Source organism: Carassius carassius, chromosome 8, assembly GCF_963082965.1.
Source record: "Carassius carassius chromosome 8, fCarCar2.1, whole genome shotgun sequence".
Classification (NCBI taxonomy): Eukaryota; Metazoa; Chordata; class Actinopteri; order Cypriniformes; family Cyprinidae; genus Carassius; species Carassius carassius.
This window is the reverse complement of record NC_081762.1, coordinates 32,970,328-32,995,937: the sequence shown is the minus strand read 5'-3', so window position 1 is coordinate 32,995,937 and position 25,610 is coordinate 32,970,328. Positions and strand designations below refer to the sequence as shown.

The 25,610-nt window shown below is 43.7% G+C and overlaps 11 non-coding genes across 11 annotated transcripts; all 11 read left to right on the top strand.

Moving 5' to 3' along the window:
* The first annotated feature begins 2,182 nt into the window (after window positions 1–2,182).
* trnai-aau (transfer RNA isoleucine (anticodon AAU)) lies at window positions 2,183–2,256 on the top strand. The gene has a single exon. It is a non-coding gene; the product is annotated as a tRNA-Ile (tRNA).
* Window positions 2,257–2,349: 93 nt separating this feature from the next.
* trnaf-gaa (transfer RNA phenylalanine (anticodon GAA)) lies at window positions 2,350–2,422 on the top strand. The gene has a single exon. It is a non-coding gene; the product is annotated as a tRNA-Phe (tRNA).
* A 304-nt stretch (window positions 2,423–2,726) lies between these two features.
* trnaq-cug (transfer RNA glutamine (anticodon CUG)) lies at window positions 2,727–2,798 on the top strand. The gene has a single exon. It is a non-coding gene; the product is annotated as a tRNA-Gln (tRNA).
* An 8,903-nt stretch (window positions 2,799–11,701) lies between these two features.
* On the top strand, window positions 11,702–11,773 carry trnap-ugg (transfer RNA proline (anticodon UGG)). The gene has a single exon. It is a non-coding gene; the product is annotated as a tRNA-Pro (tRNA).
* Window positions 11,774–11,871: 98 nt separating this feature from the next.
* Window positions 11,872–11,945, top strand: trnai-aau (transfer RNA isoleucine (anticodon AAU)). Its single transcript has one exon. It is a non-coding gene; the product is annotated as a tRNA-Ile (tRNA).
* Window positions 11,946–12,046: 101 nt separating this feature from the next.
* trnaf-gaa (transfer RNA phenylalanine (anticodon GAA)) lies at window positions 12,047–12,119 on the top strand. The gene has a single exon. It is a non-coding gene; the product is annotated as a tRNA-Phe (tRNA).
* Window positions 12,120–12,254: 135 nt separating this feature from the next.
* Window positions 12,255–12,326, top strand: trnaq-uug (transfer RNA glutamine (anticodon UUG)). Its single transcript has one exon. It is a non-coding gene; the product is annotated as a tRNA-Gln (tRNA).
* Window positions 12,327–21,196: 8,870 nt separating this feature from the next.
* trnap-ugg (transfer RNA proline (anticodon UGG)) lies at window positions 21,197–21,268 on the top strand. Its single transcript has one exon. It is a non-coding gene; the product is annotated as a tRNA-Pro (tRNA).
* A 2,121-nt stretch (window positions 21,269–23,389) lies between these two features.
* Window positions 23,390–23,461, top strand: trnaq-cug (transfer RNA glutamine (anticodon CUG)). The gene has a single exon. It is a non-coding gene; the product is annotated as a tRNA-Gln (tRNA).
* A 1,873-nt stretch (window positions 23,462–25,334) lies between these two features.
* Window positions 25,335–25,408, top strand: trnai-aau (transfer RNA isoleucine (anticodon AAU)). Its single transcript has one exon. It is a non-coding gene; the product is annotated as a tRNA-Ile (tRNA).
* A 106-nt stretch (window positions 25,409–25,514) lies between these two features.
* trnaf-gaa (transfer RNA phenylalanine (anticodon GAA)) lies at window positions 25,515–25,587 on the top strand. The gene has a single exon. It is a non-coding gene; the product is annotated as a tRNA-Phe (tRNA).
* Window positions 25,588–25,610: the final 23 nt, after the last annotated feature.

Sequence of the window (25,610 nt, the reverse complement as noted above, 5' to 3'; positions counted from 1 at the left end):
AATTAAAGCAGAAATGAGAAAGAAGTGGCAAAAGGAGTGGAATATAGAAACAAAAGCGAGAATGTACTACAGTATCCAAAAGAGGGTAGGAGGTATGAGAGAAAATAATAGGAATAAAAAAGAAGAGGACATTATTTCGAGAATGAGATTTGGGCATACTGGATTAAATAGTACGCTTAAAATAATAGGGAAACATGAGACTGGGATGTGTGAGGTCTGTAATATTAACGAAACAGTAGAACATGTAATTATTAATTGTCATAGGTATAAGGAGGAAAGGATGAGGCTGAAAGACTGGTTTAGGAAAGAAAAAATTAGATTTGAAATGAAGGAAATATTACAAATGAATTCAGGGCATGTTGGGTATAGAGCGATATTTGTGTTTTTGAATAAAACAGGGCTGCGTAGAAGGAAATGAGTTTAGTTGTCTTAGGAAGTTGTATTTAATAATAATAATAATAATGTATGAATATTAATAATGTTATTAGATATTTATGAAGTTATTTATTGGCTTATTTATGTATGTATTTATTTAATTATTTATTTAAGGGTAGTAGTGACAGTGAGAAAAGGCTATTGTGATCCACACTCCATATCAGAAGGTGGCGGTAATGCACACTTAAAAGTTGTTTGCCAACCGCCATTAAAAGGAAGAAGAAGAAGAAGAAGAACAGGTGTGTTAGATGAGGGAAACATTCAAAATGTGAAGGGCAGGGGTGCCTCCAGGACAGGTTTGAAAACCACTGTTTTAGGGAACTGTGCATAATATGGCACTGTTTTGCAACCAATTTGCACAAGACCATGTCTGAAATACTTTTTGGCAGCTGTGAGCCCAAAAAAAGCTAACGTGGGAGTGTGGCAGCATTGCGTCAACGCTCAGTCGGTCTCTTTAGGGCAATGGTTTTCAAACCTTTCTTGGAGGCACCCCTGCCCTGAACATTTTGTATGTCTCCCTTATTAGACACACCCAAATCAGGTCTTGCAGTCTCTACTAATGAGCTGATGATTTGAAACAGGTGTGTTAGATGAGGGGAAATGCGAAATGTGCAGGGCAGGGATGCCTCCAGGACAGGATTGAAAACCACTGATCTAGGGATGTGTGAGTAAAAGGGCAGGAGCCAACTTGGAGAATGCGGGCATCGATCCCTCTACCTCTCGCATGCTAAGCGAGCGCTCTACCATTTGAGCTAATTCCCCTGGCCTTTCAAAAATGACGAGCATAGCTGGGAATGACGGGTTTGATGCAAAGAGGCTGTCCCTCCTCTGGGCTTGCTCCTTTGCACTGGCCGAGATTATGTTGTCAAATTAACAAAGAGATTAAGCTTTTGTGTTTGAGGACCTTCTCGGTCTTGTTACGCCAGTATGCATGTGTATGGATTCTTGTATTATGTAGGCTACCTTGGAACACTCGGATCATGCAGACAACTTCTCACCTCTTTTGCTCACACTGACTTAAAGTCTAAGGAAGCGGTTCTCAATTCTAGTCCTCGCTCCCCCCAGGTCTGCATGTTTTGCATGTCTCTCTTTGTTAGCACACCTGATTCGGATAATCAGCTCATTAGAAGTGAGCTCCTAGTGATTGACATGGTCCGTACACAGTGTTCATGCCTCCAGGACAGGATTGAAAACCACTGATCTAGGGATGTGTGAGTAAAAGGGCAGGAGCCAACTTGGAGAATGCGGGCATCAATCCCGCTACCTCTCAAATGCTAAGCGAGCGCTCTACCATTTCAGCTAATTCCCCTGGCCTTTCAAGAATGACGAGCATAGCTGGGAATGACGGGTTTGATGCAAAGAGGCTGTCCCTCCTCTGGGCTTGGGCCTTTGCACTGGCCGAGATTATGTTGTCGAATTAACAAAGAGATTAGGCTTTTGTGTTTAAGGACCTTCTCGGTCTTGTTACGCCAGTATGCATGTGTATGGATTCTTGTATTATGTAGGCTACCTTGGAACACTCGGGTCATGCAGACAACTTCTCACCTCTTTTGCTCACACTGACTTAAAGTCTAAGGAAGTGGTTCTCAATTCTAGTCCTCGCTCCCCCCAGGTCTGCATGTTTTGCATGTCTCTCTTTGTTAGCACACCTGATCCGGGTTGAAACGTGAAGCTTTATTGTCTCATTGGATTCACAAACATTATGGCAGGTTTTTTTTCAATCAGGCAGACAATGATGGCTAAGCCAGGCCGGTTAGCTAAGCTGGTTAGAGTGTGGTGCTAATAACGCCAAGGTCACGGGTTCGATCCCTGTACTGGCCAGCTGTTTTTATTGTCTGGGGGCTCATCTCTGCTCTGACAAAGAGTAGGGTGATCTCACTGAAATGCCTGCTTGCTAAGCAGAGGTTTGTTGTAGCCGAAATAGCTTAGTTGGGAGAGCGTTAGACTGAAGATCTAAAGGTCCCTGGTTCGATCCTGGGTTTTGGCAACATCTTCCACACTTTTCCCTTTTTTGAGGCGGTCCATTGACCAAAAATCACTGGGTTCCAACCTCTCTGTATAACTGCTTCCCCACAGCCAGAGAGCTATCTGTTTCCAAGTTGGCCTCCAACCAAGCAGTTTCGGTTCCATGGTGTAATGGTCAGCACTCTGGGCTTTGAATCCAGCGATCTGAGTTCGAATCTCGGTGGAGATCCCTGTGTGCTTTCTTGCCGCAGGAAAAGATAAAACAGCACTAGTTTGGCGATGGTGCCAGTGTTTGTGGCCCTGTGAGCAACAGCTGCACCAGTTAAGGTTCCATGGTGTAATGGTTAGCACTCTGGACTCTGAATCCAGTGATCTGAGTTCAAATCTCGGTGGGACCTATTTTGCCACCAGTTTGCGCAAGACAATGTCTGAAATACTTTTCAGCACCTTTTAGTCCAAAAAAATTAACTAACGTAGAGAGTGTGGCCGCATTGCATCGATGCTCAGTCTGTCTCTTTAGGGCAGTGGTTCTCAAACCTGTCCTGGAGGCACCCCTGCCCTGCACATTTTTATTGTCTCCCTTATTAGACACACCCAAATAAGGTCTTGCGGTCTCTACTAATGAGCTGATGATTTGAAACAGGTGTGTTAGATGAGGGAAACATTCAAAATGTGAAGGGCAGGGGTGCCTCCAGGACAGGTTTGAAAACCACTGCTTTAGGGAACTGTGCGTAAAATGGCACTGTTTTGCAACCAATTTGCACAGGACCATGTCTGAAATACTTTTTGGCAACTGTGAGCCCAAAAAAAGCTAACGTGGGAGTGTGGCAGCATTGCGTCAACGCTCAGTCGGTCTCTTTAGGGCAATGGTTTTCAAACCTTACCTGGAGGCACCCCTGCCCTGAACATTTTGTTTGTCTCCCTTATTAGACACACCCAAATCAGGTCTTGCAGTCTCTACTAATGAGCTGATGATTTGAAACAGGTGTGTTAGATGAGGGGAAATGCGAAATGTGCAGGGCAGGGATGCCTCCAGGACAGGATTGAAAACCACTGATCTAGGGATGTGTGAGTAAAAGGGCAGGAGCCAACTTGGAGAATGCGGGCATCGATCCCGCTACCTCTCGCTTGCGCCTACTGCTTCCCACCGACTGAGCCAAAGTAAGCACAAAGTAAGCCCACATGAGCCAATCGCGTTTCGCCTGTGGCTTACTTTTGACCAATCGCGTTTCGCCTGTGGCTTACTTTTGACCAATCGCGTTTCGCCTGTGGCTTACTTTTGAACAATCGCGTTTCTCTTCCGTGGCTTACTTTTGATCAATCGCGTTTCTCTTCCGTGGCTTACTTTTGATCAATCGCGTTTCTCTCCTGTGGCCTCCTTTTGACCAATCGCCGTTGTTGTCATCTTTGTTAAAGGTAAGGCTATTACTTCATTCATTGAAAACTGGTCATTATTTGTTCATATACAGTGTGTATTTTTGGAAAATGAATCGTGTCAGTATAGCTAGCTAGCATGTACAGTTCATGCTTTCTTCAGTACCTGTGAACCTGTAACTTTTCACATGATTAATGATCAGATAAGTTAAATTTATCGACCATCAGCTAATTAAGCTATGCTACTGTCAACAATGATGTGTTTATTGTCTAAGAAATCATGGTTTCTGGGCCCTATGAATGAAAATAATGATTAAACTATTTACATTTATATTTGGTATTAACACATAATAACACACACACATTTTAATTGTAAAAATTGTTACCAAATTGTTGTGTAGATATGGAAAACTGCATTTTATACCAAGAAATAATTGATATTTTCTAAAATAATGTAATAATAATGACTTTTTTTTATAAAAAAACATTGAGAGTCTTAACTAAAAACAAAAAAAAAAGGCCAAATGTATCCATATGGGCCAAAGTATGTGGGAATAGTGCTCATTTTAATTTAGGTAGACCAGAAAGTTAAAAACACAGAAAAATGGCTGAGATTTTAAGAGGTAAAAGCACCTGGTGTAACCCTGGGGTAAGATGACAACATTTGAAGTATAATATATTTAATGTAATATTTTGTAGCCTGGTGTGTGTGTAATCATGGTTTAAGATGACAGCATTGAAAATAAAAGGAAATTTCATATTGACGTTACATATTTTATATGTCAGGGATTCCTGTCCTTTGTAGAAAACTCATCTTCAGGACAGTTTATGTAATGGCCATGTTTATTACCACAGTAATATAGTTTATGCGTAGCTTGTTAAATTATTGTTACACACTTAACATACAGGTGTCTTTTAGATTGCAAAAGGTAGTAGTCTTTTTCTGATTTTCATTTCAGAAAATGTATGCATATCCCTCTTTTCAACGGCAATCGGCAACATCAAGCCGACTCCTCATGGCACCTTCGGTGGAGGCGAGGCGCCTTGAAAATGTGGAGTCTGGAAGGGCCAAACCTAAGGAGGAGGTGCTGTCAGAGGCCAGTACTTTTGTCAGCACAAACGGTGGAGACCCCAGTGACCAGTTTTTAGTACTGGCTCACTGCAAACTTCAGTTTGGGAAGTACCAGGGCCAGAGATTTAGATGGCTCCTGGAAAACTCTCTGGGGTATGCCGTGTATTTGGTGCTCAGCATTTCCAATGAGACGGCGCAGACAACACCCCTGCCAGAAAATAAACAACTGTTCCTACAGTACACTTCTCAAATTAGAGAGATGGCAGAAGAAGTGGAGAAGTATCAGAGGAAGCAGGAAATGCAGGCAGAAGCCCGGGCAACTGGAGACCAGGGCTGCTTGATGGTGGAGTTTGGTGACTTCCAGGGCCGGTCCATGAAAGATGTTTATGAGGACCAGAGCAAGGAGGCTCAAGCCCTCATCAGGTACCTCGTTAAGGCAGATGCCAGGCCCAAAACCAACATGGCCATTTTCAAGACATATGTCCTGAAAAGACGGGCTTCTGCTGTGGGCACCAGCGTACGTCAGCCTGCACCTCACGCTGCAACCTCCAGTGTTTCTGCAACCACTGCACCTCCACCTGCAGCTATCCAAACTGGTGTACAGAAGACCGCAACTGTGAAAGCGCTGTTGGCACGTGGCAAAAATTTGTCGCCTTCACAGCTGCCGAAAAAACTCACGTCACCAGCCTGTGAGTAGGAGTGTGAATATAGAATTTTACCTACAGCATTTCTACATATATTAATTTATCATTATGGCAAACTTGTCAACTTGCCGTTTCCAGATCCATTATTGCAGTGCACTTTACCTCCTCCAGCAGCAGAACCCCCAGCCAAACATTTGCCCCCCATGCAGCTTTTCGCTACTGGTAAGTAAGCACCATCTTACATATGTTTGTCTCTGTGTATTGTTCACAATGATAGTTTTAACATTTGTGCTCCAGGCAAGTCCATTCCCACTGCTGAAGATGACGATGAGGAGCTGGTATTTGCTGCATCACAATGTGAAGCACAGCTAAATACAGGTGTGGCATATGACACAAATGCACATATTACAAGAATGTTTTGTGAAAACACACTGAGAAGCGTTATTTCTTGGGGGAAAATAATCAACATTTTAAAATATGTTTTGTTTACAATACAGAATTATATCATATCATGCCTCAAGCGGGATGCTTTCTTTGAGTGCACTTCTTCAAAACCGTAAGGATGTTCCAAGGTGTCAGTGTATTTATTTGCGTTTCCGAACTTACCCGTTGTTAGATAATCACCAGATAACTTTTTCACACCGTTTGCTCTTCTCACACACTCTTCAGCTCTCCCTGAGCAGACAGGATGGTGGAGATTCATTGTTCTAATGATTAGAGGAATAGTTTTTCCTTACTCTATCTGTGCGTATGCTTCATGTCCGTGGGTCAAAGAAGACTGGCCACATCTCAGAAAAGGCGGTCAGTGCTCGCATTACCCGGAGGGAGTTGGCACTGCACTGCCGGAGGAGGACCAGGGGGGTGGAGGAGACCGCCAGATTGATTGGGTCACTGATTGATCAGTTTGACAGTGCGGATGGGAAGGACACCCTGGGAGTTCCTCTGCTGGACCACGAACGGATCCAGCAGATATGGAAGGAACAGCGCAAGCACGTCCAGTGTATACAAGACCCAGAGGACTTTCCGCTGTACATGAAGACAGGGACACTGAAGAAGGGCAGCGTGGAGCTGTGCTGCTACAGGTGTGCTCGTGGCTCTACCTCCTTGGAGTCGTTCCACCTCCACCTGAACCGTTTTATTCCAGGTATTACATGCATATGGATTATTATTTTTCTGTAGAAAATATAAGCACTGTAACTGCTTCCATCACTGTAAAGTAATGCCGCATTAATAAATGTCACACTCTACATTACAATTACTTTTTAATGTCATTAGCATTGACAAAGCTGTCTTGACTAACAAGTCACTAGTAATACAGGAATAAGTGACAATCAATTTTAATTTAGTTACACAACTCTATTAAATGTAGTATACAAGTTACTTCAGAGCACCTTATGTGTAGTACATATATTGTACATATGTGACATATAAAACCCTTTTTTATATATTTTTTAATATTATTTAACTTTTAGGAACCAGTGCCAGCGATGCGCATTTTCAGGCCTATCTCCTTGAGGGCTTGATGCGTTGGAATGATGACCGAATGGAAGATGCCATAAAACGGGCGTCCTCCATTCGGACATATGGCAGTGCCATGAGAGAGGCTGTGGACCGGCTTAGCCGAACAGTCTTTGGGAAGCCCTGGGATGAGCGCTATCGCCCTCCTGGAGCATATACAGGTAAGAAATTTAATTTGTTCTTTTGCAATATTCTATTAAGTTATCTATTTAGCCTCCAATGTACTTGATAAATTATTAAGAGCACTTTTTTTCTTTTTTTTATTATTTTATTAATGTAGGTGAATTGCTGGGAATTGAGTACCTTTACAGCCAGACTAGCAAAACACTGACTCCAGTGCTCCAGAACCCAGAGGAGGAAGACCGGCTGGTGGAGCAGGTTGATGATCAGGACCTGCTAGATGAGGGGTTTGAGGAAGAGAGCATGGAGGACATCACAGTTCCAGTGCTGTATGAGGATGACCCCTGCCGTGATCTCAGAAACAGCCCCTCATCTTTGCCTCTGCCTCAGTCCCCAGCATCACTGGCTGAGCCGTCCACATCATCTGGAGGAGAGGGACAGCATCTTGCCCCTGCCTCTTCAGTGCTGTCACAGCCATCTGACACTGGAAGCAGTGTCTCTGGCGAGGCTCAGGTAAGACACTCTAAGGGCTTTATTTTGTTTCAGTCTCGTTTTATTCCAAATACACTACAAGCAAGGTGTTTTTTTTTAAGCCTGCATTTATTTGATTCAAAATACAACAAAAGCAGTAATATTTTGAAATATTTTTACTATTTAAAATAACTGCTATCCATTTGAATATATTTAAAAAAGTAATTCAGTCTTGTGATTTCAATGCTGAATTTTAGCATCATTACTCAGGGCACACGATTCTTCAGAAATCATTCCAATTTGCTGCTAAAAAAACCGGGTGCCGGGTGCTATATTATTATGCTATATTATTATTATTATTATTAGGTTAAAAATAGCTCCTAGAGATTTTTTGTTTAGGTTTCTTTGATGAATAGAAAGTTCAGTATATATTGTAACATTATAAATGTCTTTATCATCTATTTAATGCGTCCTTGCTAAATAAAAGTATTAATTTCTATAATTTAATACTAAATATATAATGATTTAAATGGTCTGACTCCACACTTTTGGATGGTATAGTGTATAATGTTAAAAAAGCTTTTTATTACAGATAAACTCTTATCTTGGATCCTTCTATTCATCAAAGAATCTTGAACAAAATGTACACAACTGTTCTAAATATTGATAATAATATCAATAAAAAAAGGTTTCTAGAACAACAAATCAGGATATCTGAATGATTTCTGAAGATCATGTGACACTGAAGACTGGAGGAATGATGCTGAAAATAGAGCTGAGCATCACAGAAATAACTTACACTTTAAACTATATTCAAATAGAAAGCATTTGAAAATTTGTTGTATTTGAATAAAATAAATGCAGGCTTGTTGAGCAGAATTCTTTAAAAAATGTAAAAAAATATTTCTGTTCAAAGGCTTTTGACTGAAAGTGTATATTAACACTAATCTGCATTTCCTAGGGAGCAGTCATTGGACCTGATGCCATCGCTGGGTGGGACAAGGTCCAGGATCTGGCTGGTTTCCTGGTGGGTCTTCGTGAGGCTCCTTACCTCACCGACCTGCAGGTGACAGAGGCCATCCAGCTGTGGACAGCTCTCCCTGGCGTTGATAAACAGCGGGTCAACTATCAGCCTCGACATCAGCCTCAGCTGACACATGGGCGCTTTAAGGCACCGAAGCGGTCCGGAGTCACACCGGGTGTGGAGAGTGTGAAACGGTGTCTGATTGGACATCCTGGGGGTCCAGCACAGTGGCCCAGCACCAGTCGCTTGGTTGAGGCCATTTGTATGAAGCTGTGTGCTTTACACAAGTCACCGACCAAGAAGGCTGGAGTTTGCACCCCCAGGTGGTCTAAAATCCTTTCAGATTACCACCACATCCGAGACCTGGTGCTTAACAGTCGAAGGCTGATGGATGAAACAATGATCCAGCTGTTTGAGCTGAACCAGAGGACACTCATTCAGTGGTAAGCAAGGCACATTATTTGGTTCCAGGGAACTGAATACTTCTGTACACACACACACACACACACACACACACACACACACACACACACACACACACATATATATATATATATATATATATATTTTACAAGTAATTTACTTTCAGGTTTCAACGGCAGCAGAAGAATCAGCAAATGAGTGTCCTTGCCCAGGGACTGACTCCATCGGACCCAATTGATGTGGCTGATATGCAGCTTCCTCTGCCGAGGGAAAAATTGGATGACGTGCCATCAACATCAGGCCCAAAACATCAATTTATCCTCCGCCAAATCGAGAAGGACAGGCTCCAATTCTGCGACCGGGTCGCCGGCCCACTGCTGCCAAAAGGGAGTGCCCTATCGCACCCGTCCCCACAGCAGCAGGAGTTGTGCAGCCCATTTCAGCACCTGGGTCACTGTTAGGCACACTAGTCCTTAACCCAGACATGACTGTGTCGATGGTGATTTCATCTTCTGGTGCTTTGACATCCGGTCCAGGCCCAGCTCCGCCTGCTCCAGCGCCTGCTCCAGCGCCTGCTGCTTCTGTGTCCCGTTACACCCAGAGGAACAGGCGCCGGCGGGCCCTGGAGACGGAAAGCGGAGTCCATAAGAGGAAGTATGTGCGAGGGGTAACTTTTAACAAGTGCAGCGAATGTGGGCAGCCCAAAACTAAAGAGTTTGGTCATAGCCGATATGGGAATGCCACATTTTGCTCACGCTCCTCTAATGGAAAAACTTTAGATGATTGGTTGGCAGAACAGCGGCAGGCAAAATAAATGACAAACTCCGCCTCCATAGTAAATAATTTATTTCCTGTGTATATTTTGTATATATTATATGGGCCCACTCTTTTCATATATATTTTTTTAATATAAGTAGTACATAATATCTTTCCTGTATATATATATATATATATATATATATATATATATATATATATATATATATATATATTGTTTATATTATATGGGCCCACTCTTTTCATATTTTTTTTTATACAAGTACATTATATCTATCCTGTATATATTTTGTTTATATTATATGGGCCCACTCTTATCATATTGTCCTTTTTATATTGTGTGTATGTATGTGTGTGTTCATTTTAATAAAACATTTTGTATATATTACTTGGGCCCACTCTTTTATATTGTTCTTTTTATATTGTGTGTATGTGTTTGTATTCATTTTAATAGAACATTTTTTTGATCAGATAAAAAAAAATCTGCTAAATCATATCAATCAAATCATATCCACACACACAAAACATATTTGAAGAAACGTTTTTTATTAATTCTATTTAAACACAAACATGAAAAAAGTTTTTTTTAATACACACACACACACACAAATCTATGTAGTATAAAAGCAATCAATGGTATGTCATAGATAACAAAATAAAAGTCTCGGTTTATTGCACGCTTAACAATACACGTCGTGGACATATGACGTCAAGGCTCATCTGAGAGAGCACCGGTTCGAATCCAGGCCGCGGAGAGTAGAATTGTTTCACATGTAATAACAACTCTTCAAAACGCAAAAACATATACCCCGAGTATTGCCGCAGGGGAAATCCTTCGGCGTTTTCACGTGTTCTGCGTCTTTTCCGCTTGCGTGCGGGGCTCAAAGATTGGACCCCTTCCTATGCTAAGCGAGCGCTCTACCATTTGAGCTAATTCCCCTGGCCTTTCAAGAATGACGAGCATAGCTGGAAATGACGGGTTTTATGCAAAGAGGCTGTCCCTCCTCTGGGCTTGCTCCTTTGCACTGGCCGAGATTATGTTGTCGAATTAACAAAGAGATTAAGCTTTTGTGTTTAAGGACCTTCTCGGTCTTGTTACGCCAGTATGCATGTGTATGGATTCTTGTATTATGTAGGCTACCTTGGAACACTCGGATCATGCAGACAACTTCTCACCTCTTTTGCTCACACTGACTTAAAGTCTAAGGAAGCGGTTCTCAATTCTAGTCCTCGCTCCCCCCAGGTCTGCATGTTTTGCATGTCTCTCTTTGTTAGCACACCTGATTCTGATAATCAGCTCATTAGAAGTGAGCTCCTAGTGATTGACATGGTCCCTACACACTGTTCATTGCTCCCCACTCCCTGAGCAGGGAAATTCCGTTAAAATATACTTCACTTTGGAACATTGGTTCACGGATTTGTGCTGCGCAACTTCTTCACACATGGAGAAGTGTGACATCATTTACCTCTGTATACCTCGATACACCACTGTATTACTCACTATGAATTGAACGTATACATACGCTTTGAACTTGAATCACGGAGGGATGTCATGTGATGTCCAGTTCTCAGGTCACTTACGTTCGAATGGAACAAATGTCTGAAGCTATACGAGAAACTTACAAAATGTAAAGAGCAGGGGGCGCGAGGACTGGAATTGAGACCCGCTGGTCTAAGTGACATCTGACCATTTCAGCTGTCCTCCCTAACATCCCTCTGCATGTTAGATACAGCCCCATTTTTAGGTCAATTAAGAGGCCAACTTGCATTCGTTAGCCTTTCACACTGTCTCGAGGACTTTGATTGCTTCCACGTTAGTTCATATTCCTTCTTTTGTTGTTGCTGAAATAGCTCTTTTTTCTTGGCCTTGGGCAAAAAGGCTCGTTGGTCTAGGGGTATGATTCTCGCTTTGGGTGCGAGAGGTCCCGGGTTCAAATCCTGGACGAGCCCTTGTTCAGGTTAAAACGTGAAGCTTTATTGTCTCATTGCATTCACAAACATTATAGCTGGTTTTTTTTTCAATCAGGCAGACACTGACGGCTAAGCCAGGCCGGTTAGCTCAGCTGGTTAGAGCGTGGTGCTAATAATGCCAAGGTCGCGGGTTCGATCCCCGTACTGGCCAGCTGTTTTTATTGTCTGGGGGCTCATCTCTGCTCTGCTCTTCAGCTCTGACAAAGAGTGATATCACTGAAATCCCTGCTTGCTAAGCAGAGGTTTGTTGTAGCCGAAATAGCTCAGTTGGGAGAGCGTTAGACTGAAGATCTAAAGGTCCCTGGTTCGATCCCGGGTTTCGGCAACATCTCCCACACTTTTCCCTTTTTTGAGGCATGCCATTGACCAAAAATCACTGGGTTCCAACCTCTCTGTATAACTGCTTCCCCACAGCCAGAGAGCTATCTGTTTCCAAATTGGCCTCCAATCAAGCAGTTTCGGTTCCATGGTGTAATGGTCAGCACTCTGGGCTTTGAATCCAGCTATCTGAGTTCGAATCTCGGTGGAGCCTGTGTGCTTTCTTGCCGCAGGAAAAGATAAAACAGCACTAGTTTGGCGATGGTGCCAGTGTTTGTGGCCCTGTGAGCAACAGATGCACCAGTTAAGGTTCCATGGTGTAATGGTTAGCACTCTGGACTCTGAATCCAGTGATCTGAGTACAAATCTCGGTGGGACCTATTTTGCCACCAGTTTGCGCAAGACTATGTCTAAAATACTTTTCGGCACCTTTTAGTCCAAAAAAATTAACTAACGTAGAGAGTGTGGCCGCATTGCATTGATGCTCAGTCTGTCTCTTTAGGGCAGTGGTTCTCAAACCTGTCCTGGAGGCACCCAAATAAGGTCTCGCGGTCTCTAAGGTCTCTTATTAGACACACCCAAATAAGGTCTCGCGGTCTCTACTAATGAGCTGATGATTTGAAACAGGTGTGTTAGATGAGGGAAACATTCAAAATGTGAAGGGCAGGGGTGCCTCCAGGACAGGTTTGAAAACCACTGCTTTAGGGAACTGTGCGTAAAATGGCACTGTTTTGCAACCAATTTGCACAGGACCATGTCTGAAATACTTTTTGGCAGCTGTGAGCCCAAAAAAAGCTAACGTGGGAGTGTGGCAGCATTGCGTCAACGCTCAGTCGGTCTCTTTAGGGCAATGGATTTCAAACCTTACCTGGAGGCACCCCTGCCCTGAACATTTTGTATGTCTCCCTTATTAGACACACCCAAATCAGGTCTTGCAGTCTCTACTAATGAGCTGATGATTTGAAACAGGTGTGTTAGATGAGGGGAAATGCGAAATGTGCAGGGCAGGGATGCCTCCAGGACAGGATTGAAAACCACTGATCTAGGGATGTGTGAGTAAAAGGGCAGGAGCCAACCTGGAGAATGCAGGCATCGATCACGCTACCTCTCGCGCCTACTGCTTCCCACCGACTGAGCCAAAGTAAGCCCAAAGTAAGCCCACATGAGCCAATCGCGTTTCGCCTGTGGCTTACTTTTGACCAATCGCGTTCCGCCTGTGGCTTACTTTTGACCAATCGCGTTTCGCCTGTGGCTTACTTTTGAACAATCGCGTTTCTCTTCCGTGGCTTACTTTTGATCAATTGCGTTTCTCTCCTGTGGCCTCCTTTTGACCAATCACCGTTGTTGTCATCTTTGTTAAAGGTAAGGCTATTACTTTATTCATTGAAAACTGGTCATTATTTGTTCATATACAGTGTGTATTTTTGGAAAATGAATCGTGTCAGTATAGCTAGCTAGCGTGTACAGTTCATGCTTTCTTCAGTACCTGTGAACCTGTAACTTTTCACATGATAAATGATCAGATAAGTTAAATTTATCGACCGTCAGCTAATTAAGCTATGCTACTGTCAACAATGATGTGTTTATTGTCTAAGAAATCATGGTTTCTGGGCCCTATGAATGAAAATAATGATTAAACTATTTACATTTATATTTGGTATTAACACATAATAACACACACACATTTTAATTGTAAAAATCGTTACCAAATTGTTGTGGAGATATGGAAAACTGCATTTACCAAGAAATAATTGATATTTTCTAAAATAATGTAATAATAATGACTTTTTTTTTTATAAAAAAAAAACATTGAGAGTCTTAACTAAAAACAAACAAAAAAAGGCCAAATGTATCCATATGGGCCAAAGTATGTGGGAATAGTGCTCATTTTAATTTAGGTAGATCAGAAAGTTAAAAACACAGAATAATGGCTGAGATTTTAAGAGGTAAAAGCACCTGGTGTAACCCTGGGGTAAGATGACAACATTTGAAGTATGATATATTTAATGTAATATTTTGTAGCCTGGTGTGTGTGTAATCATGGTTTAAGATGACAGCATTGAAAATAAAAGGAAATTTCAGACTTCATATTGACGTTACATATTTTATATGTCAGGGATTCCTGTCCTTTGTAGAAAACTCAACTTCAGGACAGTTTATGTCATGGCCATGTTTATTACCACAGTAATATAGTTTATGCGTAGCTTGTTAAATTATTGTTACACACTTAACATACAGGTGTCTTTTAGATTGCAAAAGGTAGTAGTCTTTTTCTGATTTTCATTTCAGAAAATGTATGCATATCCCTCTTTTCAACGGCAATCGGCAACATCAAGCCGACTCCTCATGGCACCTTCGGCGGAGGCGAGGCGCCTTGAAAATATGGAGTCTGGAAGGGCCAAACCTAAAGAGTAGGTGCTGTCAGAGGCCAGTACTTTTGTCAGCACAAACGGTGGAGACCCCAGTGACCAGTTTTTAGTACTGGCTCACTGCAAACATCAGTTTGGGAAGTACCAGGGCCAGAGATTTAGATGGCTCCTGGAAAACTCTCTGGGGTATGCCGTGTATTTGGTGCTCAGCATTTCCAATGAGACGGCGCAGACAACACCCCTGTCAGAAAATAAACAACTGTTCCTACAGTACTCTTCTCAAATTAGAGAGATGGCAAAAGAAGTGGAGAAGTATCAGAGGAAGCAGGAAATGCAGGCAGAAGCCCGGGCAACTGGAGACCAGGGCTGCTTGATGGTGGAGTTTGGTGACTTCCAGGGCCGGTCCATGAAAGATGTTTATGAGGACCAGAGCAAGGAGGCTCAAGCCCTCATCAGGTACCTCGTTAAGGCAGATGCCAGGCCCAAAACCAACATGGCCATTTTCAAGACATATGTCCTGAAAAGACGGGCTTCTGCTGTGGGCACCAGCGTACGTCAGCCTGCACCTCACGCTGCAACCTCCAGTGCTTCTGCAACCACTGCACCTCCACCTGCAGCTATCCAAACTGGTGTACAGAAGACCGCAACTGTGAAAGTGCTGTTGGCACGTGGCAAAAATTTGTCGCCTTCACTGCTGGCGAAAAAACTCACATCACCAGTTAAACCCTGTGAGTAGGAGTGTGAATATAGAATTTTACCTACAGCATTTCTACATATATTAATTTATCATTATGGCAAACTTGTCAACTTGCCGTTTCCAGATCCATTTTTGCAGTCCACTTTACCTCCTCCAGCAGCAGAACCCCCAGCCAAACATTTGCCCCCCATGCAGCTTTTCGCTACTGGTAAGTAAGCACCATCTTACATATGTTTGTCTCTGTGTATTGTTCACAATGATAGTTTTAACATTTGTGCTCCAGGCAAGTCCGTTCCCACTGCTGAAGATGACGATGAGGAGCTGGTATTTGCTGCATCACAATGTGAAGCACAGCTAAATACAGGTGTGGCATATGACACAAATGCACATATTACAAGAATGTTTTGTGAAAACACACTGAGAAGCGTTATTTCTTGGGGGAAAATAATCAACATTTTAAAATATGTTTTGTTTACAATACAGAATTATATCATATCATGCCTCAAGCGGGATGCTTTCTTTGAGTGCACTTCAAAACCGTAAGGATTTTTCAAGGTGTCAGTGTATTTATTTGCGTTTCCGAACTTACCCGTTGTTAGATAATCACCAGATAACTTTTTCACACCGCTTGCTCTTCTCACACACTCTTCAGCTCTCCCTGAGCAGACAGGATGGTGGAGATTCATTGTTCTAATGATTAGAGGAACAGTTTTTCCTTACTCTATCTGTGTGTATGCTTCATGTCCGTGGGCTTCGTTGCTTTACACTTAATTCATCACACCACATTTTCCTTCCTCCATTCCATCTGATCCTCATTCTCAGTGAGCTGCACTGATTCCATTCTCCTTAAATTAATATAGTGTATGCTGTGTTCTTTGCTTCCTTAACACTAGTACCACTTTCTTCACTCTCGTTCCTAAATATAACATAATAATTATGAATACTTGTCCAAAAATTGTGCTTTGCAGGCTGTTTGTGCGCTGCATTTATGGCATATTACTATCAAATGCAACTGTCGTCCTTATTGATTTTTTTTTACTATTCACTCAGAGGACTGTGCTGGTCCATCTCCATCAGTGGAAACTGCCAAGGCACCAGCTCCTTCACATCACCAGCCACCAGCTGAGCTTCCAAGTCACTGGAAAGATCAACTTCCACCTTTCCAGCATGAGTGGATCCGGAACACACTATTTAAGGCCAACCCACGAACCGGCAAGTCAGAACTAGTGTCCCAGCTGAAACTTTGGTGGTATCCTCCTCAGCCCCCTTTAATAAACACTCAGCCCCCTGCCTCACCTGACCTCTTCTTCTGTCGGCCCCTTTTCTTATGGATGCCGCTGAAGATGTGGTTATTTCCTCTTGTCTGTGTTCGCCCAGACTGTGGTAAGCACAGACTAACAGCGGCAGGAATTTACCGTACCGTGCGTAAGGTCTTGGACATCGACGGGTGGTATGACCTTGCCACTGAGTATCTGGAGTGCAAACGCTGCAAAAAGAAATATCCTGCCTGGTCTGAGGACATCCTAGGACAGCTGGATATGGGCCACCGCAGTCAGTTTCCAGCTTTGCTGACATAGAGGTAATTCATAATGACAATCATTCATTATTAGGTGCTTTTATATGGGTTATTTTTTACCAACTAAAGCATTTGCATGATTATACTGTTGTTTCCTTAGATACTCATGTGACAACCGGGTGCTGAGGATGATGAGGGAGAGGACACTGGGCAACAGTGTGACTCAGCTTTACAGGAAGCTGATGGAACAGCACAGTGAGGCATGGACACAGCGTGTCTTGCAGTACCTGACTGCCTGCGAACCATTCACAAGGTCCTCCCTTGTGCAGCCTCCTGTGTTTGCTGATCCTCCACTTTTACCTGCCCTGCCTAAACCTAAGTGGCTGTTAGCCGTGTATGCCAGGGATGTTCTGGGGAGACTGCACGAGGTCAAGGCCAAATTAACATCTGTCTTTGGCTGTGTTCTCAAGATGGATTCGACAAAAAAGGTATCAAAGCCCTGTTTATATCCAGAAATTTGCCAGATATGGATATGTGTGTGATGTGCGTACATAAAGAGCACATCTTTTATTTTTCCCAATAGGTCACAAAGAAACTTGCCGGTGCTGCTTCAGGAACAGCTGCCTGGTGCACAAATGTCGGAAATGAACACGGCCAGGTCCTTGTCTCTGTGCTGACAGCTGGCGAGGGACATGGACTGGACTCCATGGCAGCTGGTCTGATGAAACGCTACCGAGAGGCAGGAGAGGCAGCCCCAAAAGTGATGTACGTGGACAGGGACCGCTGCAGTCAGTATGGCCAATCGCGGGTGAAGATCATGTTTTCGGAGTGGGATGAGCTTGTAGTGCGCCTCGACATCTGGCACTTCATGCGGCGATTTGCTGCAGGTGTCACAACAGAGGCTCATCCACTCTACGGGATCTTCATGGCACGTCTGTCCACGTGCATCTTTCAGTGGGATCCAGAGGATGTGGCTGCTCTTCGCTCTGCAAAAGAGAGTGACCTGGCGGCAAAGAAGACTGGCCACATCTCAGAAAAGGCGGTCAGTGCTCGCATTACCCGGAGGGAGTTGGCACTGCACTGCCGGAGGAGGACCAGGGGGGTGGAGGAGACCGCCAGATTGATTGGGTCACTGATTGATCAGTTTGACAGTGCGGATGGGAAGGACACCCTGGGAGTTCCTCTGCTGGACCACAAACGGATCCAGCAGATATGGAAGGAACAGCGCAAGCACGTCCAGTGTATACAAGACCCAGAGGACTTTCCGCTGTACATGAAGACAGGGACATTGAAGAAAGGCAGCGTGGAGCTGTGCTGCTACAGGTGTGCTCGTGGCTCTACCTCCTTGGAGTCGTTCCACCTCCACCTGAACCGTTTTATTCCAGGTATTACATGCATATGGATTATTATTTTTCTGTAGAAAATGTAAGCACTGTAACTGCTTCCATCACTTTAAAGTAATGCCGCATTAATAAATGTCACACTCTACATTACAATTATTTGTTAATGTCATTAGCATTGACAAAGCTGTCTTGACTAACAAGTCACTAGTAATACAGGAATAAGTGACAATCATTTTTAATTTAGTTACACAACTCTATTAAATGTAGTATACAAGTTACTTCAGAGCACCTTATGTGTAGTACATATATTGTACATATGTGACATATAAAACCCTTTTTTATATATTTTTTAATATTATTTAACTTTTAGGAACCAGTGCCAGCGATGCGCATTTTCAGGCCTATCTCCTTGAGGGCTTGATGCGTTGGAATGATGACCAAATGGAAGATGCCATAAAACGGGCGTCCTCCATTCGGACATATGGCAGTGCCATGAGAGAGGCTGTGGACCGGCTTAGCCAAACAGTCTTTGGGAAGCCCTGGGATGAGCGCTATCGCCCTCCTGGAGCATATACAGGTAAGAAATTTAATTTGTTCTTTTGCAATATTCTATTAAGTTATCTATTTAGCCTCCAATGTACTTGATAAATTATTAAGAGCACTTTTTTTCTTTTTTTATTATTTTATTATTGTAGGTGAATTGCTGGGAATCGAGTACCTTTACAGCCAGACTGGCAAAACACTGACTCCAGTGCTCCAGAACCCAGAGGAGGAAGACCGGCTGGTGGAGGAGGTTGATGATCAGGACCTGCTTGATGAGGGGTTTGAGGAAGAGAGCATGGAGGACATCACAGTTCCAGTGCTGTATGAGGATGACCCCTGCCGTGATCTCAGAAACAGCCCCTCATCTTTGCCTCTGCCTCAGTCCCCAGCATCACTGGCTGAGCCGTCCACATCATCTGGAGGAGAGGGACAGTATCTCGCCCCTGCCTCTTCAGTGCTGTCACAGCCATCTGACACTGGAAGCAGTGTCTCCGGCGAGGCTCAGGTAAGACACTCTAAGGGCTTTATTTTGTTTCAGTCTCGTTTTATTCCAAATACACTACAAGCAAGGTGTTTTTTTTTAAGCCTGCATTTATTTGATTCAAAATACAACAAAAGCAGTAATATTTTGAAATATTTTTACTATTTAAAGTAACTGCTATCCATTTGAATATATTTAAAAATGTAATTCAGTCTTGTGATTTCAATGCTGAATTTAACATCATTACTCAGGGCACACGATTCTTCAGAAATCATTCCAATTTGCTGCTAAAAAAACCGGGTGCCGGGTGCTATATTATTATTATTATTATTAGGTTAAAAATAGCTTCTAGAGATTTTTTGTTTAGGTTTCTTTGATGAATAGAAAGTTCAGTATATATTGTAACATTATAAATGTCTTTATCATCTATTTAATGCGTCCTTGCTAAATAAAAGTATTAATTTCTATAATTTAATACTAAATATATAATGATTTAAATGTTCTGACTCCACACTTTTGGATGGTATAGTGTATAATGTTAAAAAAGCTTTTTATTACAGATAAACTCTTATCTTGGATCCTTCTATTCATCAAAGAATCTTGAACAAAATGTACACAACTGTTCTAAATATTGATGATAATAATATCAATAAAAAAAGGTTTCTAGAACAACAAATTTGGATATCTGAATGATTTCTGAAGATCATGTGACACTGAAGACTCAGGAATGATGCTGAAAATACAGCTGGGCATCACAGAAATAACTTACACTTTAAACTATATTCAAATAGAAAGCCTTTTTATTTTAAATAGTAAAATTATTTCACAATATAATGGCTTTTGTTGTATTTGAATAAAATAAATGCAGGCTTGTTGAGCAGAATTCTTTAAAAAATGTAAAAAAATATTTCTGTTCAAAGGCTTTTGACTGGAAGTGTATATTAACACTAATCTGCATTTACTAGGGAGCAGTCATTGGACCTGATGGCATCGCTGGGTGGGACAAGGTCCAGGATCTGGCTGGTTTCCTGGTGGGTCTTCGTGAGGCTCCTTACCTCACCGACCTGCAGGTGACAGAGGCCATCCAGCTGTGGACAGTTCTCCCTGATGTTGATAAACAGCGGGTCAACTATCAGCCTCGACATCAGCCTCAGCTGACACATGGGCGCTTTAAGGCACCGAAGCGGTCCGGAGTCACACCGGGTGTGGAGAGTGTGAAACGGTGTCTGATTGGACATCCTGGGGGTCCAGCACAGTGGCCCAGCACCAGCCGCTTGGTTGAGGCCATTTGTATGAAGCTGTGTGCTTTACACAAGTCACCGACCAAGAAGGCTGGAGTTTGCACCCCCAGGTGGTCTAAAATCCTTTCAGATTACCACCACATCCGAGACCTAGTGCTTAACAGTCGAAGGCTGATGGATGAAACAATGATCCAGCTGTTTGAGCTGAACCAGAGGACACTCATTCAGTGGTAAGCAAGGCACATTATTTGGTTCAAGGGAACTGAATACTTCTGTACACACACACACACACACACACACACACACACACATATATATATATATATATATATATATATTTTACAAGTAATTTACTTTCAGGTTTCAACGGCAGCAGAAGAATCAGGAAATGAGTGTCCTCGCCCAGGGACTGACTCCATCTGACCCAATTGATGTGGCTGATACGCAGCTTCCTCTGCCGAGGGAAAAATTGGATGACGTGCCATCAACATCAGGCCCAAAACATCAATTTATCCTTCCGCCAAATCGAGAAGGACAGGCTCCAATTCTGCGACCGGGTCGCCGGCCCACTTTTGCCAAAAGGGAGTGCCCTATCGCACCCGTCCCCACAGCAGCAGGAGTTGTGCAGCCCATTTCAGCACCTGGGTCACTGTTAGGCACACTAGTCCTTAACCCAGACATGACTGTGTCGATGATGATTCCATCTTCTGGTGCTTTGACATCCGGTCCAGGCCCAGCACTGCCTGCTTTTGCATTTTTAGGTCAATTAAGAGGCCAACTTGCATTCGTTAGCCTTTCACACTGTCTCGAGGACTTTGATTGCTTCCACATTAGTTCATGTTCCTTCTTTTGTTGATGCTGAAATAGCTCTTTTTTCTTGGCTTTGGGCAAGAAGGCTCGTTGGTCTAGGGGTATGATTCTCGCTTTGGGTGCGAGAGGTCCCGGGTTCAAATCCTGGACGAGCCCTTGTTCAGGTTAAAACGTTAAGCTTTATTGTCTCATTGCATTCACAAACATTATGGCAGGTTTTTTCCAATCAGGCAGACACGGAGGGCTAAGTTAGCTCAGCTGGTTAGAGCATGGTGCTATAACGCCAAGGTCGTGGGTTCGATCCCCCTACTGGCCAGCTGTTTTTATTGTCTGGGGGCTCATCTGATCTGCTGTTCAGCTCCGACAAAGAGTAGGGTGATCTCACTGAAATCCCTGCTTGCTAAGCAGAGGTTTGTTGTAGCCAAAATAGCTCAGTTGGGAGAGCGTTAGACTGAAGATCTAAAGGTCCCTGGTTGATTCCGGGTTTCGGCAACATCTCCCACACTTTTCCCTTTTTTGAGGAGGGCCATTGACCAAAAATCACTGGGTTCCAACCTCTCTGTATAACTGCTTCCCCACTGCCAGAGAGCTATCTGTTTCCAAGTTGGTCTCCAACCAAGCAGTTTCGGTTCCATGGTGTAATAGCACTCTGGTCTTTGAATCCAGCGATCTGAGTTCGAATCTCGGTGGAGCCTGTGTGCTTTCTTGCTGCAGGAAAAGATAAAACAGCACTAGTTTGGCGATGGTGCCAGTGTTTGTAGCCCTGTGAGCAACAGCTGCACCAGTTAAGGTTCCATGGTGTAATGGTTAGCACTCTGGACTCTGAATCCAGTGATTTGAGTTCAAGTCTTGGTGGGACCTATTTTGCAACCAGTTTGCGCAGGAAAATGTCTGAAATACTTTTCGGCACCTTTTAGTCCAAAAAAATTAACTAACATAGAGAGTGTGGCCGCATTGCATCGATGCTCAGTCTGTTTCTTTAGGGCAGTGGTTCTCAAACCTGTCCTGGAGGCACCCCTGCCCTGCACATTTTTATTGTCTCCCTTATTAGACACACCCAAATAAGGTCTCGCGGTCTCTACTAATGAGCTGATGATTTGAAACAGGTGTGTTAGATGAGGGAAACATTCAAAATGTGAAGGGCAGGGGTGCCTCCAGGACAGGTTTGAAAACCACTGATCTAGGGATGTGTGAGTAAAAGGGCAGGAGCCAACTTGGAGAATGCGGGCATCGATCCCGCTACCTTTCGAATGCTAAGCGAGCGCTCTACCATTTCAGCTAATTCCCCTGGCCTTTCAAGAATGACGAGCATAGCTGGGAATGACGGGTTTGATGCAAAGAGGCTGTCCCTCCTCTGGGCTTGCTCCTTTGCACTGGCCGAGATTATGTTGTCGAATTAACAAAGAGATTAAGCTTTTGTGTTTAAGGACCTTCGCGGTCTTGTTACGCCAGTATGCATGTGTATGGATTCTTGTATTATGTAGGCTACCTTGGAACACTCGGATCATGCAGACAACTTCTCACCTCTTTTGCTCACACTGACTTAAAGTCTAAGGAAGCGGTTCTCAATTCTAGTCCTCGCTCCCACCAGGTCTGCATGTTTTGCATGTCTCTCTTTGTTAGCACACCTGATTCGGGTTGAAACGTGAAGCTTTATTGTCTCATTGCATTCACAAACATTATAGCAGGTTTTTTTCAATCAGGCAGACACTAATGGCCAAGCCAGGCCGGTTAGCGCAGCTGATTAGTGCGTGCTGCTAATAACGCCAAGGTCGTGGGTTCGATCCCCGTACTGGCCAGCTGTTTTTATTGTCTGGGGGCTCATCTCTGCTCTGCTCTTCAGCTCCGACAAAGAGTAGGGTGATCTCACTGAAATCACTGCTTGCTAAGCAGAGGTTTGTTGTAGCCAAAATAGCTCAGTTGGGAGAGTGTACACTGAAGATCTAAAGGTTCCTGGTTCGATCCCGGGTTTCGGCAACATCTCCCGCACTTTTCCCTTTTTTGAGGCAGGCCATTGACCAAAAATCACTGGGTTCCAACCTCTCTGTATAACTGTTCCCCACAACCAGAGAGCTATCTGTTTCCAAGTTGGCCTCCAACCAAGCAGTTTCGGTTCAATGGTGTAATGGTCAGCACTCTGGGCTTTGAATCCAGCGATCTGAGTTCGAATCTCGGTGGAGCCTGTGTGCTTTCTTGCCGCAGGAAAAGATAAAACAACACTAGCTTGGCGATGGTGCCAGTGTTTGTGGCCATATGAGCAACAGCTGCACCAGATAAGGTTCCATGGTGTAATGGTTAGCACTCTGGGCTCTGAATCCAGTGATCCGAGTTCAAATCTCGGTGGGACCTATTTTGCCACCAGTTTGCGCAGGACAATGTCTGAAATACTTTTCGGCACCTTTTAGTCCAAAAAAATTAACTAACGTAGAGAGTGTGGCCGCATTGCATCGATGCTCAGTCTGTCTCTTTAGGGCAGTGGTTCTCAAACCTGTCCTGGAGGCACCCCTGCCAGGCACATTTTTATTGTCTCCCTTATTGGACACACCCAAATAAGGTCTCGCGGTCTCTACTAATGAGCTGATGATTTGAAACAGGTGTGTTAGATGAGGGAAACATTCAAAATTTGGAGGGCAGGGGTGCCTCCAGGACAGGTTTGAAAACCACTGCTTTAGGGAACTGTGCGTAAAATGGCACTGTTTTGCAACCAATTTGCACAGGACCGTGTCTGAAATACTTTTTGGCAGCTGTGAGCCCAAAAAAAGCTAACGTGGTAGTGTGGCAGCATTGCGTCAACGCTCAGTCGGTCTCTTTAGGGCAATGGTTTTCAAACCTTTCCTGGAGGCACCACTGCCCTGAACATTTTGTATGTCTCCCTTATTAGACACACCCAAATCAGGTTTTGCAGTCTCTACTAATGAGCTGATGATTTGAAACAGGTGTGTTAGATGAGGGGAAATGCGAATTGTGCAGGGCAGGGATGCCTCCAGGACAGGATTGAAAACCACTGATCTAGGGATGTGTGAGTAAAAGGGCAGGAGCCAACTTGGAGAATGCAGGCATCAATCCCGCTACCTCTCGCATGCTAAGCGAGCGCTCTACCATTTGAGCTAATTCCCCTGGCCTTTCAAGAATGACGAGCATAGCTGGGAATGACGGGTTTGAGGCAAAAAGGCTGTCCCTCCTCTGGGCTTGCTCCTTTGCACTGGCCGAGATTATGTTGTCAAATTAACAAAGAGATTAAGCTTTTGTGTTTAAGGACCTTCTCGGTCTTGTTACGCCAGTATGCATGTGTATGGATTCTTGTATTATGTAGGCTACCTTGGAACACTCGGATCATGCAGACAACTTCTCAACTCTTTTGCTCACACTGACTTAAAGTCTAAGGAAGCGGTTCTCAATTCTAGTCCTCGCTCCCCCCAGGTCTGCATGTTTTGCATGTCTCTCTTTGTTAGCACACCTGATTCTGATAATCAGCTCATTAGAAGTGAGCTCCTAGTGATTGACATGGTCCCTACACAGTGTTCATTGCTCCCCACTCCCTGAGCAGGGGAAATCTGTCAAAGTATACTTCACTTTGGAACATTGGTTCACGGATTTGTGCTGCGCAACTTCTTCACACATGGAGAAGTTTGACATCATTTACCTCTGTATACCTCGATACACCACTGTATTACTCACTATAAATTGAACGTATATATTCGCTTTGAACTTGAATCACGGAGGGATGTCATGTGATGTCCAGTTCTCAGGGCACTTACGTTCGAATGGAACAAATGTCTGAAGCTATACGAGCAACTTACAAAATGTGAAGAGCAGGGGGCGCGAGGACTGGAATTGAGACCCGCTGGTCTAAGTGACATCTGACCGTTTCAGCTGTCCTCCCTAACATCCCTCTACATGTTAGATACAGCCCCATTTTTAGGTCAATTAAGAGGCCAACTTGCATTCGTTAGCCTTTCACACTGTCTCGAGGACATTGATTGCTTCCACGTTAGTTCATGTTCCTTCTTTTGTTGATGCTGAAATAGCTATTTTTTCCTGGCTTTGGGCAAGAAGGCTCGTTGGTCTAGGTGTATGATTCTCGCTTTGGGTGCGAGAGGTCCCGGGTTCAAATCCCGGACGACCCCTAGTTTAGGTTAAAACGTGAAGCTTTATTGTCTCATTGCATTCACAAACATTATGGCAGGTTTTTCCAATCAGGCAGACACGGATGGCTAAGCCAGGCCGGTTAGCTCAGCTGGTTAGAGCGTGGTGCTAATAACGCCAAGGTCGTGGGTTCGATCCCCGTACTGGCCAGCTGTTTTTATTGTCTGGGGGCTCATCTCTGCTCTGCTCTTCAGCTCCGACAAAGAGTAGGGTGATCTCACTGAAATCACTGCTTGCTCAGCAGAGGTTTGTTGTAGCCAAAATAGCTCAGTTGGGAGAGCGTTAGACTGAAGATCTAAAGGTCCCCTGTTCGATCCCGGGTTTCGGCAACATCTCCCGCACTTTTCCCTTT